Source organism: Scylla paramamosain, chromosome 43, assembly GCF_035594125.1.
Source record: "Scylla paramamosain isolate STU-SP2022 chromosome 43, ASM3559412v1, whole genome shotgun sequence".
Classification (NCBI taxonomy): Eukaryota; Metazoa; Arthropoda; class Malacostraca; order Decapoda; family Portunidae; genus Scylla; species Scylla paramamosain.
The window spans coordinates 3,086,279-3,102,183 of NC_087193.1; the positions used below are offsets into that span (position 1 = coordinate 3,086,279).

General features: G+C 40.0%; 1 protein-coding gene across 1 annotated transcript in view; it reads left to right on the plus strand.

Moving 5' to 3' along the window:
- The first annotated feature begins 716 nt into the window (after nt 1-716).
- The window catches only part of LOC135093425 (uncharacterized), a 49,270-nt gene continuing 34,081 nt past the window's right edge, over nt 717-15,905 (plus strand). Inside the window, exon 1 of the mRNA XM_063992701.1 lies at nt 717-919. The gene's annotated coding sequence lies outside the window, so the exon portion shown is untranslated. The remainder of the gene's footprint in view (nt 920-15,905) is intronic.

Sequence of the window (15,905 nt, forward strand, 5' to 3'; positions counted from 1 at the left end):
ATTACGTATATTTAAGAAAATATGTATATGGAGACTATTTTACATTTAGCATGTATATAGAGATTATTTTATATTTCAGCTTAGGGTTGAGCTATATGCCAGGATGAATTTTATATTGTATCTCGTATCTAATGTGACAAAGCTATTTTATTGCATTATTATGATTTATACAATGAAAGTTTGGACTATGCTGACGAGAACGGTAACAATTTTCGTTTTTTTCTTCTTCTTCTTTATATGCAGTATACTTATACAAAATGTACAGAGATGTACTTGTACAGACGTGGTGAAGCTCGCAAATGGTGAACCTAAATTTCCCAGGTCGTAACTTTATCGTTTGAGGATGTGCGCATTGAATGTTTCGCCAACACTTTACAGTATGTTCACGTTATGGCTTGTCCCTTAAACAACTTGTGTTTTGGCTGCTACATCCTGCATCTCTCTCTCTCTCTCTCTCTCTCTCTCTCTCTCTCTCTCTCTCTCTCTCTCTCTCTCTCTCTCTCTCTCTCTCTCTCTCTCTCACTATGTGTGTGTGTGTGTGTGTGTGTGTGTGAGAGAGAGAGAGAGAGAGAGAGAGAGAGAGAGAGAGAGAGAGAGAGAGAGAGAGAGAGAGAGAGAGAGAGAGAGAGAGAGAGAGTCGTGGGCAGGGGGTTTTAAGATAGTTGAGGCGACACGAAGGCCGGCTCTAAAAATAAACGTGGCAGTGGTTGCCTTTGGTGTCAGTATTTACGTCGCGGACTGGCTTGTGTTTGGCTGTTTCTTGCTCAGGAATACAATCCTAGTGCATCAAAAGTTACTGCTGATATTGATAAGAAAGTCTTAACTGTAAGGGATTCTTATAATTTTAAGGAAAACAACAGAAATATGCATCGGCACGACTAATCAAACAAAAGTTTGCGTGTTTCCTTCTGTAAAATTGGTGAGTAACTGTGTGCACATACATTTGTTTTCATATGTGAATACATATAAGTTTGTGTGTGTGTGTGGTGTGTGTGTGTGTGTGTGTGTGTGTGTGTGTGTGTGTGTGTATATATATATATATATATATATATATATATATATATATATATATATATATATATATATATATATATATATATATATATATATATATATATATATATATATATATATATATATACCAGCAGAAGTAAAAATAGTAGTATGAGTGACAGTAATAGCAACTTTAGTAGTAGAAATTTTATTATAATTTGTTATAGTTCTGGTAAGTGTTCTCAGTGTAGCTTATTGCTAGTATTGGCGTTTATGCAGTTACCCAGTTATTGTTGCAGAAATGTTATGGTAGTAGTAGTAGTAGTAGTAGTAGTAGTAGTAGTAGTAGTAGTAGTTGTTGTAGTAGTAGTAGTAGTAGTAGTAGTTGTTGTTGTTGTTGTTGTTGCTGTTGTTGTTGTTGTTTGTGCTATTCTTATTGTTTCCGTTTTTCTTTAGTAGTTGTTTCAGTTTCATAATTTCTATACTTTAAAAGTGAACCACATTATTTTATCTCCTCCTTCTCTTCCTCCTCCTCCTGCTCTTCCCTCTCTACCTTCTTGTTATTCTTTTTTTTTCTTACTTTTTGTTTCTCCTTTGTTGTTGTTGTTGATATTATAATTTTTATTGTTATTATTATTATTATCATTATTATTATTATTATTATTATTATTATTATTATTATTATTATTATTATTATTATAAAAAAGACGACGGCTGCGATTATGCTGATGAAGGAGAGTAAGAGTGCTCTAAAATTTCTTTGTATACAGTATATACAGGATGTACAGAGACATGTATATGACTAGAAAGCTAAAACAAAACAAAAAAAAAATGGTGAATCTATATCTCGTGACCTCTCACCCAGCTCGTGCCCTTATCGTGTGAGGGAACTGCGTACCTGAATGTTTGGCCAACACTTCAGAATATGTTGACATTATGTCTTGTCACTTAAGGAACCTATATATTCTGCGTTTTGGCTGACACCCAGCTATGCAGACTTGACCTGTTTTGGCTGACACACACAGCTATGCATGGATCCTGATGTTACATTTCACCTCCTAGGTTCGTCGCATACTGTTAAGTATGAAATAAAACAGAACAGTGTTTAACAGTGATTAACATTAGTGTTATTAGTGTTATCGATAGGATCATCATGCTGCTGTTGATGATTATGATAATATCGATGATTTTCATTATTACTTTTGTCTATATTATTATTATTATTATTATTATTATCATTATTATTATTATTATTATTGTTATTATTATTATTATTATCATTATTATTATTATTATTATTATTGTTATCATTGTTGATGGTGATGTTGGTGTTCTTTTTATTAGAACTATCGTTATTATGATGAATATAATGATGATGATGATGATGATGATGATAAAATACTTATAAAATACAAAGATGAGAAAATAAGGGAACTTGCTCGAGGCCACCAGACTAACATTTGGCAGTCCCTATGTGAAGCATACCTAACTATTTCCACCTATAATAGGAAATATTTTTTAACTTTCTCCAAACATATGTAAGAGGTGCGGATTTCTAAGTGTCTTAATAACTCAGTAATTCTCCAATTTTCTAGTATATGATGAATGACCACCAAAAAGAGCAAATTTTATAACCTTGTAATGATCATTTCCTGTCTCTCGTTTATGAACGTGTAGGTAACCCATCATATAAAAATAAATTAGAGTTCCCATACAGAGGGATCTTAGTTGTTCTAACCTGAATGTTCTAACCTCTATGTTAAGGAGCACAGAATCATGTTAAATAAAACATCAGGTAAAACTTTGACTGTTTTTTCGTGACTAATCACGTGACTAAATCTTGCTCACAACTATACTTCCTGAAACCTGTGTATTTTATCATCTAACCAATCATTATTCTCATGAGGATCATCATCATCATCTTCCTCGATATCAAACCATCATCTGTAGGTATACATACCCTTGTTCTTTGTGTTCTCAGAAAAATTAGTCTCCCTTACTTCATATTCAAGTTCTTCTATCATACTTATTTATTATGGAGTAGTGTTTATGTTTTTTTTTTCTAATCTACCGTATATTCAGTTACATCTCTAATTATTATTTGTTAACCTTTTATCTTGCTCAACAAATATATTATCTAGCATAGACTTTTATAATAATTTTGTTGTCGTATCATTCTAAAATCCATGTATTTTGCAATATCATCAATAATAGTTAAGAACATACATAAAAGGAAATGCACTACGTGAACTATTATTCACAATGGTGTTTATGAGGAGCAGGCTTTCCCGATGCCAATTACCTGACAGTATAATTCACTAAAATCTTTACAACGTGGCATTTTTATATACCTATCAGTTTGAGAAAGACATAATGTGGTTTTATTACATTCATTTCCAACATCTCTGCTGTTAATAGGACATAGTATTTGCAACATAGATAACTTAAACTACTTGACTACACACAACTACAGCAATACACTTTAACAACTTATGTGGTAATTTATTCTTAATATTTATAATAAAAAATAAATAATTAAATATATATATATATATATATATATATATATATATATATATATATATATATATATATATATATATATATATATATATATATATATATATATATATATATATATATATATATATATATATATATATATATATATATATATATATATATATATATATATATATATATATATATATTTTTTTTTTTTTTTTTTTTTTTTTTTTTTTTTTTTTTTATTTAAGACGGACACTGGCCAAGGGCAACAAAAAAAAAAGCCCACTGAAATGCCAGTCCCATAAAAGGGTCAAAGCAGTAGTCAAAAACTGATAGATAAGTGTCTTGAAACCTCCCCCTTGAAAGAATTCAAGTCATAGGAAGCTGGAAATACAGAAGCAAGCAGGGAATTCCAGAGTTTACCAGAGAAAGGGATGAATGATGGAGAATACTGGTTAACTCTTGCGTTAGAGAGGTGGACAGAACAGGGGTGAGAGAAAGAAGAAAGTCTTGTGCAAGATCAGAAAAGCAAGCATGAAAATAGCGGTAAAAGACAGCTAGAGATGCAACATTGCGGCGGTAGGAGAGAAGCTGAAGACAGTCAGTTAGAGGAGAGGAGTTGATGAGACGAAAAGCTTTTGATTCCACCCTGTCTAGAAGAGCAGTATGAGTGGAACCCCCCCAGACATGTGAAGCATACTCCATACAGAGTTAGCAGTTGAGGGGTGAGAAAAACTAGCGGAGACGTCTCAGAACACCTAACTTCATAGAAGCTGTTTTAGCTAGAGATGAAATGTGAAGTTTCCAGTTCAGATTACAAGTAAAGGACAGACCGAGGATGTTCAGTGTAGAAGAGGGGGACAGTTGAGTGTCACTGAAGAAGAGGGGATAGATGTCTGGAAGTTTGTGTAGAGTTGATAGATGGAGGAATTGAGTTTTGAGGCATTGAACAATACCAAGTTTGCTCTCCCTCAAATCAGAGATTTTAGAAAGATCATAAGTCAAGCGTTCTGTGGCTTCCCTGCGTGAAAAGTTTACTTTCTGAAGGGTTGGACGTCTATGAAAAGACGTGGAAAAGTGCAGGGTGGTATCATCAGCGTAGGAGTGGATAGGACAAGAAGTTTGGTTTAGAAGATCATTAATGAATAATAAAAAGAGAGTGGGTGACAGGACAGAACCCTGAGGAACACCACTGTTAATAGATTTAGGAGAAGAACAGTGACCGTCTAACACAGCAGCAATAGAACGTCAGAAAGGAAACTTGAGATGAAGTTACAGAGAGAAGGATAGAAGCCGTAGGAGGGTAGTTTGGAAATCAAAGCTTTGTGCCAGACTCCATCAAAAGCTTTTGATATGTCCAAGGCAACAGCAAAAGTTTCACCAAAATCTCTAAAAGAGGATGACCAAGACTCAGTAAGGAAAGCCAGAAGATCACCACTAGAGCGGCTTTGACGGAACCCATACTGGCAATCAGATAGAAGTTTGTGAAATAATAGATGTTTAAGAATCTTCCTGTTGAGGAAAGATTAAAAAACTTTAGATAAGCAGGAAATTAAAGCAATAGGACGGTAGTTTGAGGGATTAGAACGGTCACCCTTTTTAGTAACAGGCTGAATGTAGGCAAACTTCCAGCAAGAAGGGGAGGAAGATGTTGACAGACAGAGCTGAAAGAGTTTGGCTACGCAAGGTGCAAGCACGGAGGCACAGTTTCGGAGAACAATAGGAGGGACCCCATCAGGTCCATAAGCCTTCCGAGAGTTTAGGTCAGCAAGGGCATAGAAAACATCATTGCGAAGAATTTTAACAGGTAGCATGAAGTAGTCAGAGGGTGGAGGAGAGGGAGGAACAAGCCCAGAATCGTCCAAGGTAGAATTTTTTGCAAAGGTTTGAGCGAAGAGTTCAGCTTTAGAAATATATGTAATAGCAGTGGTGCCATCTGGTTGAAATAAAGGAGGGAAAGAAGAAGAAGGAAAGTTACTGGAGATATTTTTGGCTAGATGCCAGAAGTCACGAGGGGAGTTAGATCTTGAAAGGTTTTGACACTTTCTGTTAATGAAGGAGCTTTGGGCTAGTTGGAGAACAGACTTAGCATGGTTCCAGGCAGAAATATAAAGTGCATGAGATTCTGGTGATGGAAGGCTTAAGTACCTTTTGTGGGCCATCTCTCTATCATGTATAGCACGAGACCAAGCTGTGTTAAACCAAGGTCTGGAAGGTTTAGGTCGAGAAAAAAAAGTGAGGAATGTACGCCTCCATGCCAGACACTATCACCTATGTTATGCGCTCACCACACAAAGACTGGTCTCTGACACGGAAGCAGTAGTCATTCCAAGGAAAATCAGCAAAATACCTCCTCAGGTCCCCCCAACTAGCAGAGGCAAAACGCCAGAGGCACTTTCGCTTAGGGGGATCCTGAGGACGGATTGGAGCGATAGGACAAGATACAGATATGAGATTGTGATCGGAGGAGCCCAGTATATATATATATATATATATATATATATATATATATATATATATATATATATATATATATATATATATATATATATATATATATATATATATATATATATATATATATATATATATATATATATATATATATATATATATACGAGTATATATATATATATATATGGGAGAGAGAGAGAGAGAGAGAGAGAGAGAGAGAGAGAGAGAGAGAGAGAGAGAGAGAGAGAGAGAGAGAGAGAGAGAGAGTGACATAACCCCAGCTCCTCCGAAGACTCAAGAAAGTCTGATATCACCATATACTACCGTGAATTCTTGTCTACAGCATACAAAGATGACAGAATTATTGCACCAATAGTGAAAAGAAATATCAAGCCCACTGACCAAGAAAGTAAGATAAAGCTCGAAACATACAACAGGAACAAGAAAACCAGCCACCTCCTACTTAGTCCTCAAATGGAAAGAGACAACCCAGAAGTGACACACCGTGTGTAATTTAACCTGTAAGCGAGGAAACTGAAGTTCTCCCTTCAACTTACATCGGCATGACGACCACGAGGCTGTGTCGGCGGCTCACCTGCCACCTAACATTTGGAGCCCCAAGAATGCACTTACAGCAGCAGCATGGCACCAAGATCACAAGAAAAGAAGAAAACACTGAAATCTTAGATATGTGTACAGATGCGAGACACCTTACAGTACTTGATGCACTGTACATAAAAGAATTCAACCCCAGTCTCAATGTACAGGCCGAAGATTTATAGGCCCTGCCGAGCATGAGAAGGGACCAAACCGCCGCCACAAAGAGAGCCCACCAGCTAGCCGGAGCCTACCGATCAGCACCTCCTGCTGCCGCCATACAAGCCCGTGTGTGTGTGTGTGTGTGTGTGTGTGTGTGTGTGAAAAGACGTGGATACCAGATTGGTATCAACCTAGGAGTAGATGGGATAATTGCTCCGAAGATCATTGATGAATAAGAGAGAGAGAGAGAGAGAGAGAGAGAGAGAGAGAGAGAGAGAGAGAGAGAGAGAGAGAGAGAGAGAGAGAGAGAGAGAGAGAGAGAGAGAGAGAGAGAGAGAGAGAGAGGAGGTGATATAACAATCCTGAGAAATTCGACTGTTAATGGCTCAAAAAGAAGAACGTGGTTCATCAACCACAACAATAACGGAAAGGAAACTTCATATGAACGTACAAAGAGAAGCATAGAACCCATTAAAACATTAGATATTAAAACATCGTTTTTGGTTATTTCTAAAACAAGAGTAAAAGTTCCACCAAAGTTTTTAGCATATGACCAAAACTGAGCGACGAAGGTTAGGTCAACAACAAAACGGTCACAACGGAACTTGCACTGTTTATCAGATAAGTGGCTGTGAGATAACAGGTATTTAAGAACTTTTTGTTTAAGATATATTAAAAGCCTTGGAAAAATAGTAAATTAAAGCAGATGATCGAAAGTTTAAAAGATTGGAGTGATCACCCCTTTTAGGATGGATGATGAGCTCGGAGGTACAATTACGGAGATCAACTAGAGAAGAAAAGAAGAAAACTAAAGAAGAAAAATAGTAGATTAAAGCAGATGATCGAAAGTTTAAAAGATTGGAGTGATCACCTCTTTTAGGATGGATGATGAGCTCGGAGGTACAATTACGGAGATCAACTAGAGAAATCCCCATCTAGTTAATAAACCCTCTGAGGGTTACGACCAGTGAAGGCGTGGAAAATATCATTAGAAAGAATCCTGATATAATGTAGGAATTAGTTTTAGGTTTTGAGCGAAGAGCTTATGTTTAGGGACAGATGAGAGGTAATGATGCTATCAAGTTGAAAAAGCGGAGAGAAAAAAAAGTATAAAGAAGAAGCGTTGCTGGAGATATTCTTGGCATGGTGCCAGAAGTCACGGGAGGGATATAGATATAGAAAGATTTTCACATTTTCTATTGATTAAAGTTTTTCGGCAAAATGAAAAACAGATTTGGCATGATTCATGGCAGAAATATAAGTTGCAAGAGTTTCAGAAGGAAGGTTCTGTGTAGTATGTGGACAGCTAGTTTTTCATGTAGAACACGAGAACAGGCAGAGTTAAACCAATGATTCAATGCTTTGGAGCAGTGGTTCCCAAATTGGGGGCCATGTAGCAGAACGTAAGGGAGCCATGATCTAAGGGTATGTATATAATAAGTTCAAGGTGTTTAGCGGGTAGGCAGCCAGTGGAGGGAAATTACAGGTTCAGTACAAATGGCTTTTCTACACCTCCTACCATTTTCATGAACTTATAGCTGTGAGGCTGTATCCTCTCAACTGTTTCACATTAAAACGAAATATCAGAACAGACTTCAAGTGAAACATGACCTACGGTGTGCTTTAAGTGAAACAAAAACCTTGAATCAAGAAGCTTGTTGATAATCTGCAACATCACCCTTCACACTGAGTGGAATGGAGATTCCAGTGAAGGAAACATGAACCTGGCATAAATGTTCAGAAGCAAATAGACTAGGAGGAGGTGGGTGTGTGGCTACTGAAGGCCATGGTTGTGTCAGTTGATTATGACTCCCTATGATTGCATTTCACTTCAGAATTATAAAGTCAATCAGATTTATCATACTGTAGATTTGTTTATTGTAGAAACGGCTTTCCGCAATAATGTCATTTATTGATTACTCTAAGTATATATATATATATATATATATATATATATATATATATATATATATATATATATATATATATATATATATATATATATATATATATATATATATATAGCAAACTATAAATTTCTTTATTAATACTTAACAACAAAAAAGAAAGAATAAACAAAATTACAAGATTTACTTGGTGGTTTTTATATGGATCTAATGAGTGTAAATCTGTTATTATTAACAGTCAATTTAGTCATGGGTTATGTTTGGCAGTGGACTATGGACAAGGATCGTGTATGAAAAGTGGGTAACGACCTGAAAATGTTTGGGAACTACTGCTTTAGAGCAAGAGAAAGAGTGAGGAATGTACAACACGATCACTTTCGTTATGTGCTTAATACACGAAGATGGATCCATAGCATGGAAGCAAAAGTCATTCTATGGAAAATCAGTGTAATACCTCCTCATAGTCCATAATTGGCAGAGACGAACGGCCACAGGAATATGAGCTTTTGTGGATATTAGGGGGAATTCGTGCCATAGGGCAACAGGTTTGGTCCGGGGAGCTCAACGGATTGAACTAAATGAAAAAAAAAAAGCTGGATTAGATGTTGGGAAAAACGTAAAGAATGTTGGTCTTATCTCTTAAACGGTCAAGCGTATGGGTAGGGTGCTGCACAAAATGCTCTAGGAGCGTGAAGTGTAGTATTAATGGTGTTGGTCAAGATTGAATTCTCCGAGAATGGAGGTCATCGCGACAGATAGTGTGTCTGTGTGTGTGTGTGTGTGTGTGTGTGTGTGTGTGTGTATGTGTGTGTGTGTGTGTGTGTGTGTGTGTGTGTGTCTGTGTGTGTGTGTGTGTGTGTGTGTGTGTGTGTGTGTGTGTGTGTGTGTGTGTGTCTGTGTGTCTGTGTGTGTCTGTGTGTGTGTGTGTGTGTGTGTGTGTGTGTGTGTGTGTGTGTCTGTGTCTGTGTCTGTGCCTGTGTCTGTGTGTGTGTGTGTGTGTGTGTGTGTATGTGTGTGTGTGTGTGTGTGTGTGTGTGTGTGTGTGTCTGTGTGTGTCTGTGTCTGTGTGTGTGTGTGTGTGTGTGTGTGTGTCTGTGTGTGTGTGTGTGTGTGTGTGTGTGTGTGTGTGTGTGTGTGTGTGTGTGTGTGTCTGTTTGTGTGTGTGTGTGTGTGTGTGTGTGTGTGTGTGTGTCTGTGTGTGTGTGTGTGTGTCTGTTTGTGTGTGTGTGTGTGTGTGTGTGTGTGTGTGTGTGTATGTGTGTGTGTGTGTGTGTGTGTGTGTGTCTGTGTGTGTGTGTGTGTGTCTGTGTGTGTGTGTGTGTGTGTGTGTGTGTGTGTGTGTCTTTGCGTATGTGTTTGTGTGTGTGTGTGTGTGTGTGTGTGTGTGTCGGTGTAAAAGGGCCACTGGAAAGGGGCAAACAAAAACTCTGAAAAAAAGGCCCACTTAATTAATACATGCCCCCATAGAGATACCAGAGAGACTGAGACAAAAAAAGAAAAAAAAAATAGAAGGGCACTTTAGAAATTAAAACTTTGTGTTGGGCTCTATCAAATACTTTTGTTATTTCTAAAAAAGCAAGTTTCACCAAAATTCCTAGAAGAGGATGACCAAGATGTTCATATTTGTGTGGGTCTTCCCACACATACGAGTATATCAATGCAAAACAGTTGCGTTGATACTATTTTTCCCTCTTTCTCCTTCACGTTTTTCTATTACCCTTATTCATCCGACTTATTTTATTGTTTCTTTTATCTTCTTTAGCTCCGTAAGGTTATCACAAAACTGTCAAGCTCCATTTACTAGTTGTACACGGTGATGTTGGACTATTGCCAAAGTCGTCTCCATGTGAAACAGAGGCGGTTTCCTCGTTACGCTTTGCTTCTCACTGGCCAGGCATTTCTGAAACTTCGGGTGTGTGCCTGTTACCGTCTTATGTCCATTGCATGACATAATTTGCCCAGTTTGCAATGACACTTGTCCCTAAGTTTTTTATTTTTTATTTTTATTACCTTAAGGTTTATTTTACAATACAAATATATATTATATTTTTGTGTCTTTCGAGGTAGCGGTGAAACCAAGGACTTCCAATATACCTTATTCTTAGTAAACTATGTACAGCTGGGAGTGAAGTAGTCACGGCCGGGACTGGGTATCTGATTCAGCCGGGCACGGCACTGAGATTTATGAGGTTGGTTGGAACCTTTACAATACTCAAAAAATGAAAACGATACAGCAACCCGGTACATAATTATAAACCAAAATATTAATACAATTATTACATTTTGTGGTGGTTAACTACCACAACACCTCAACCGTCAAGTTGAGGAATCCCCGGAATTCAGTAAACCAGGCGACTAGGTGGTTTACGCTCTCTTCGACCTTCTTGGGTTCCTAGGTCCATAGGCCGGTGAAGCCTCACATTCCCTCTTGTTCTGAACTACTTTAATTAGCCTGGGTGAGTGCTTCGTTACTCTTATAAAATACATCCTCGCCTGGATCGTTATCTTCCTCAGACGAGTAGTAAGGGCGTAACTGCTCTAGGTGTCTTCTCCAAACGGGGATGAACTCGAACGTTCACCGTGCGGCTGATGAAGCGTTTGGTCACCGTAGCTGTAACCCACCTAGGATCGTTGTCTCGTCGCCGCCCGTAGTAAAGAGCGTATAGCAAGGATCACCATCACAGGTAGGTAGTAGTTAGACGCGACACTGTTTCCTGATACTGCGACTTAACTGCTTCCCTTGCTTGTTTGCCTTGTGCAATATGTGCTGGCGAGGATAGCAATGTGTATTTTAGTCCGAATTGGCCGATTTAGTAATTCACTCGGTGAGTAACCACTGGCAGTAAATGTTCGGCGATACTGCATTAGAAATTCTTGCAATGCTGCCTTCGGTGGCAGGGATGATTTCCTGAGTGCTTGTTTGAATGTCTGCACCAGGCGTTCCGCAGCTCCATTCGTTGCTGGGTGGTATGGTGCTCCGGTCAGATGCGTAATTCCTCGCTCCTTACACCAACTCTGGAATTCATCGGACTTGAAGGTTGGCGCATTATCCGTAACTAGCATGAAGGAATCCAAAGTGCGCGAAGTCCCGTTCAAGCAGCTCCACGGCAGCCTTCGTAAATATAGACTGCGTTTGGCTGATGCAGGGGTATTTTGAGTAGGCGTCAGTCATCACAAGCGCTCATGAAGTTTATTGCATGATCCATGTGCAAACAACTCCATCGTTTTCCGGCATCATCCATGAAGCCACACAAGCCACACAAGCTGGCTTGTGTGGCTTGTTTTGATGTTCTGCGCATGTAGTGCAGTTCTTTTCCAATCGCTTGATATTAGTATCGATGTTTGGCCAGTAAACTGCTGTTCTTACCAGTTGTTTCATACGCTGAATTCCCAGGTGACTCAGGTGTAGAATATCCAATACTGCTCCCTGGAGACTATTAGGAGTAATTACTCTGACACCGTGTAGTAAACATCCATTACAGGTAATGAGTGAGTTCTCCAGTTGTCTGAGTTTCTCAAGGTCCTCGTTCGCACTTTCCTTTTTCAATCTAACCTTCCTGCGTGTAATGCATTACAAGTAAAATGGTCGGATCCTTCTTAGATTCTCTAGAAAGGGCGTTAGAGTCAGCTGGACTTAGGTCTTGACTGATTGTCGAGATGGTGAATACGGTGTCGATGTCCTCGTCATCTTCCTCCCCATCAAAACTGGCGTCACCATCAGTAGGTAAACGGCTTAGAGTGTCGAGATGGTGAGTGCGGTGTCGATGTCCTCATCATCTTCCTCCCCATCAAAACTGGCGTCACCGTCAGTAGGTAAACGGCTTAGAGCATCGGCATTCTGATGGTCAGCGGTTTTCCTGTATTCAATTTCGTAATCAAATTGACTCACGAGAAATGCCCATCTAGCCAGACGATTGGCAACCAAGCCTGGAGTGGATTTGTGTGGATGGAACAAAGTTACCAGTGGTTTGTGGTCTGTCACGAGGATGAAGTGACGTCCGTACAGGTACTGGTAATACTTCTTCAGACCAAAGACAATTCTCATTGCTTCTTTTTGTATTTGGCTGTACTTGCCTTGAGTTGCCGTCAGTGTCTTTGATTCGTTCTTGATCGGGCGCTCGCTTCCATCCAGGAAGCATCACACGCTAGGCAAGGCTGGATCGAAGTGAGCCAGCACTTTATCCGAGGACAGCAATTCTTTGTTATGTTGAAATGCCTGTTGCTGCTCCATTCCCCACTGCCATGGTACATTCTTCTGTGTGAGACGGTGGAGGAGCTCTGCAACTGTTGAGAGGTTAGGTAAAAATTTTCTGTAGAACTGGATGGAGCCCATGAACGCCTTCAGACTCGGGACGTCTGTAGAGGCCGGCATCTTCAGTACGGCGTCCACTTTTCGACCCTTGCCGATGCCTTCTTTTGATAGTAGATGTCCCAAGTACTCGACATAGGACTTGGCGAACTGGCACTTTTCCCGTCTACAAAGAAGACCTTTTTCTTCCAGTCGTTGAAGTAATTTACGAAGATTCTCTACGTGATCGTCAGGATCAGCTCCGCTGACCAAAATGTCATGTAAGTAAACACATACCCCTGACAAGTCTTGTGTAATCTGTCCCATGATTTCCTGAAAATATTCGGGTGCTGAGCCGATTCTGTACGGCAGGCGACACTGCAGTAATACACCATGATGCGTGTTAAGAGCAAGCCGCCTCTGACTCTCGGGAGCCAAATTGACCTGGTTATATGACTCTGCCAAGTTAATCTTGGAAAAACCACACCCACCTCCTAGCTTTTGCATGAGGTCTTCAGGAAGCGGCATGGGCTGACGATAAGTTTCCAGCTGTGGGTTGACCATCCCGGAGTAATCACCACACACTCTCTACGTAGCTTTAGCTTGTCCAGGCAGAACGGCTTTCTTGATGGGCACCACCGGGGTTCCGTAGTCCTTGAACGCCACGGGTTTCCAGATGCCTCTAGTAGTGCCAGAATCATAGACCTGAGCGAGTTCCTCTTGCAGTGCTAGGGGAACTGGTCTCAGCTGGGTGTCGGGTTTAAACTTCACTTCCAGCTCAACTCCTCGGAGACATCCTAGTTCCGGTTTGAATAGTTCACTTAAGTCTTCCACAAGTTTCCAACACCTTTCCTGAAGCTTCACATCTGGCTGGAGATGGTCAAACACCTTTGTAACCACCGAGGGACTTCGACGAGCCTTGTTCATAGCTTGATCTACGGATATACCCATTGCCTAGACTGCATCTCGGCCCAGGAGGTTCAGGTCGGGGATGGTGGTCACAATCAACCGAATGTCACATCCTCTTTCAGCAACTGGTGAGGATGCATTTCCTACAAACTCACCCACTATAGACATTTTGTGCTGGCTGGCCGAGGCGTAATGTTCTCTGGTTTCCTGTAGTGGAGGAGTACCAAGCTTGTGCCACAGTTCCTCTGTGATGAAGTAAGCTGTGGCACCCGTGTCGAGCTCCGCTTCATAAGTGAGACCTTTTACCTTTACTGGTACTTCGAGTTTAGGTACCTGCTTCAGGCAATGCCGCGTGCAACATTTCACACTTTTCACTTTCCCTTATATGCTTCATTTGTTCCGTTCTGGTTCGACGTTGCTTCTTACGACATGCAATTTTCAGATATCCCTTTAAGTGGCAGTAGACAAAAAAATTGTACGGGCATGTGAACACTTTGTGGTCCTTCTGTCCACAACGCCCACAAAGTGACGCTTGGTGCTCCATATCCTTGATCCCCGTCTTGAAAGTACGTCCTGAATTCTGGTATGAGGAGGCGGTTTCAAGTGGTTAACCTTGTTCACTAGTTTAGGCTTCTGGCCACACACCGTTTCTTTGGCCACCTTGGTTGCCTCCTCAACTTCGATGGCGATATGGATTGCTCTTGCGAAGTCCATTTCATCGTCCTTTATTTTGAACAGTGCCTTGAGTACTGCTTCATTGTTAATAGAACAAATGAATCGGGTTCATAGCGCGTTTGTCCTGTTGGTCTTTAATGGAGGCGAAGTCACAGGTGGTGGCGTCTTGACGAATCCTCGCTGCCAACTCCTGTATCATCTCCCCCGGCTTCCGTTGTAAGTCACTCCAGAATTTGAATCATTCTCGCACTGTGAACCTCCTCGGGTCGAACTGGGTTTCATAAAGGAAACTATTTCCTCCATAGTCAAGTCATTGATGTCCTTCTTGGGAGTCTGTTGTGCGGCCAAGTTCGTCAACAATCTGTAAGTCGTTGCTGACTGATTAGTGAGAAACACTTGTCCCTTCTTGTCGTCGGGCACGCAGTTGGCTCCAGCAAAAGTGCAGAATCTTTCCCAGTAGTCAGTCTCAGAAGTGGAGTCGTACGGAGCAAAGCTTCGTGTAACAGCAGCGGGCGCCGTCGTCACCGTAGTAGAGCTTTTACCCACTTGTGTCACCAGGGCTTGTACTTGCATCTGCATTAGGGTCATGGTTTAGCGACAGGCGACAGAGAGTTGTAATAAACTGCTCGAAATCCGAGTGGGGTCATGTAATTAGTGGGGTGCCACAGGGATCAGTATTAGGGACATTGTTATTTCTAATATATATCAATGACTTGGATAATGGAATTAGTAGTGATGTTAGTATATTTGCGGATGACACAAAAATATGTAGATTAATTAGATCAGAATCAGATGCCATTGCCTTGCAGGCAGATTTAAATAGGATGAATGAAAGGACGGACAGATGACAAATGCAATTTAATATCAATAAATGCAAAGTACTTAGCGTAGGTAGAGGAAACCCACACAGTAGGTACACATTAAACAGCCAAACTCTGGTAGTTACAGGGTACGAGAAAGATTTAGGAGTTATAGTTAGCTCTGAACTCCGTCTAGGAAAACAATGCATAGAGGCAAGAAACAGGGCAAATAGGATACTAGGATTCATTTTTAGGAGTGTTAAAAGTAAAAAGCCGGAAGTAATATTAAAGTTATACTTGGCGCTAGTCAGACCTTATCTAGACTACGCTGTGCAGTTCTGGTCCCCACATTACAGTAAAGATATTGGTCTATTAGAATCAGTACAGAGGAGAATGACTAAAAGGATACAGGGGATGAGGAGTATTCCTTACGAGGCGAGATTGAAGTTGTTAAATTTACATTCTTTAGAGAGACGTAGGTTAAGAGGGGACCTGATAGAAGTCTTTAAGTGGTATAAGGGTTATAGAAAGGGGGATGTAAGCAAAATTCTTCGGATCAGCAACCAGGATAGAACAAGAAATAACGGGTTCAAGCCTGAAAAATTTTGGTTT